Here is a 2,896-nt window from a genome sequence, read left to right on the forward strand (position 1 = left end):
AAATTATTAACACCCTATATTAGTATTATGTATTTTTTATAGTTCATAGAGAACGTTCTCATTATTTGTTGTATTAACCACAGTCCATCTTCTACCACTGGATTCCCTATGTTTTACAGTTCCATGCTTTGTGCAACCCATTGAATGTGTACACTCAGTGGTTTTCATTTTCATCACAGAGATGTGCTGTCATCACCTCAATCAATTTTAGAATGTTTTCATTACTCCAAAAAGAAAAATTCCATATTCCTTTATAGCCCCCTATTGTTGTCCCTTAGAATTGATATATTTATTCTTTGCCTTTGCTGCAAAAATATTACAATATTGCTGTTAACTATATCCATAAGTTACATTAGTTGCAATTTTTCTGTTTCACAGTGTTCTTAAGACATTGTAAATGAAGAACATACTTACATTTATACTATTAACCAAAATTTTCATTCACCACCAAAATCACTTTGCTATATACACCCTAAAATATTCTTTAGCTTCCTTTAATTTGGCATTTATGTCCAGAGTACCCCTTTCAGCTACAATCACATTTATAAATCAGTAGTGTTAATTATACTCAAAATAATGTTACCATCAATTCTACTCATTTACACACTTTTACAATAAACCTTATTAAAAATTCTGCATATGTTAGCATCAGCTCCCATTCTCAACCCACTTTCTATCTCCCAGTAGCCTATATACTAGCATTTACCTCTGTAAGTTTACCCATCATATTTAGTTCATATTAGTAAGACCTACAATATTTGTCCTTCTGAGTCTGGCTTATTTCATTCAACATAAGGTATATCCACATTGTCATATGTATGCCTACTTCATTTCTTCTTACAGTTGAATAGTATTCCATTGTATTTATTAATATATACCATGTTTTTCTTATTTTATTTTTATTTTTTAAAGATATTTAGATTATATAACTGTCATATAAAAAATATAGGGCATTCCCATATACCCCACTCCCCACACCTCCCATATTTTTGCATATTAACAACATCTTTCATTAGTGAGTGAATCATACATTCATTGCATAAGCAAGGATTAAAGTTTTCATTGTAGTTTACTCTCTCTCCCACACAATTCTCTAGGTTATGACAAGATTTATAATTGTCTGTATCAGTCATTGCAATGTCATTCAGGACAATTCCCAAGTCCCAAAAATGCCCCCAATTACTCCTGTTTTCCCTCCCCCTGCCTTCAGAACCTCCAGTGGCCACTGCCTCCACATCAACAAGATTTCTTCCATTGCTAGAATCCCCATAAGTCTATAGTAGACTACCAGTAAGTTTACTTTACTCCATAGTTCATTCCCCAGTCCTGAGAACTCTGGGATGGTGATGTCCACTCCACCTCTAACTGAGAGAGGGCTGTGATCCCATAGGTCAGATGGGTGGGACTCCCTTGCTTGCAGTTGTAGACTCTCTCAGTTCCTTGGTATGGTAGTTGTCCATCATCACCTCCATGTTATTTGTCCTAGGTGAGATCAATAAACTGAAGAAAAGCGTTGCAACTCTGATGAGATTCAGGGCCCAATTGGAACATGACAGCCAAAAGACTTAAATCTCTTGGATGTACACCTACCAACTCTAATACTATTATAGCTTCAAACAGAAGGACAGAAGAGCCATGTGTATGGAAACCACAACTGAGTCCAACTCTGTCACTCTGGGGAGCATAAATTCCGAAGGTACCAAACTCCAGAGCTATCTGCCCTGACTGTAGTGTCTGGATGTCTCCAGAGTCCTTAGGAGCCCTGCTATTTGGCGTAGTATCTACTTTGGCAGTTAGAGAGATCCTGCTGAGGTATGCATAAGTGTAACCTCTGGAATGACCTCCTGACTCACTTTGAAGTCTCTTATCCATATAAACTCATTTGTCTTTACCTTTACCCCCTTTTGTCAAGGTCTTTTTCCAGTTGCATTGCTAGTAGGTGCTTGTTAGTAATCCCTTGGTGCCAGGGAGGCTCATTCGCAGAAGTTATGCCCCACACCGGAGGGAAGGTAATGGAATATACCACATTCAGTTTAGTCATTCATCAGCTGATGGACACTTGGACTGGCTCCATATTTTAGCAATTGTGAATGCTGCAATGGACATTGGTGTGTAAATGTCAGTTTTCATCCTTGCTTTCAGTTCTTCTGAATATACTCCTAGTAATGGGATTGCTGGATCATATAGCAGTTCCATATTCAACTTCTTGAGGTACTACCAAAGTGTCTTCCACAGAGGCTGCACCATTCTACAGTACCACCAAGAGTGAAGGAGTGTTCCTATTTCTCCAATTCCACTCTAGCACTTGTAGTTCTTTGTTTTTTAATAATGGTCATTCTATAAGGTATAAATGGTACCTCATTGTAGCTTTATTTTTGCTATTCCTTAATAGCTAGTGATGTTGAACATTTTTCCATGTACTTTTGGGCAATCTGTATTTCCTCTTTGGAGAATTGTCTATTCAAGTATGTTGGCCATTTTTAATTGGGTTGCTTGTTTTTTTAATCATTGAGTTTTATGTTCTCTTTATATAACAAACCCTATTGGATATGTGGTTTCCAAATATTTTCTCCCATTAAGTAGGCTGCCTTCTTACTTTCTTGACAAAAGTCTCTTGAAGAACAAAAGTGTTTGATTTTGAGGAGGTCCCATTCATCTGTTTTTTCCTTCATTGCTCATGCTTTGGGCATACTGTTTAAGAAACTACTGCCTACGACAAGATCTAGATGTTTTCCTACATTTTCTTCTAGGATTTTTATGGTTATAGCTTTTATGTTATGTCCTTTATCCATTTTGAATTAATTTTTGTATAAGGGGTGAGAAAGGGATCCTTTTTCTTTCTTTTGTATACGGATATCCAGTTCTCCCAACACCATTTGTTGAATAGACTGTTTGG

This window comes from Dasypus novemcinctus, chromosome 2, assembly GCF_030445035.2.
Source record: "Dasypus novemcinctus isolate mDasNov1 chromosome 2, mDasNov1.1.hap2, whole genome shotgun sequence".
Classification (NCBI taxonomy): Eukaryota; Metazoa; Chordata; class Mammalia; order Cingulata; family Dasypodidae; genus Dasypus; species Dasypus novemcinctus.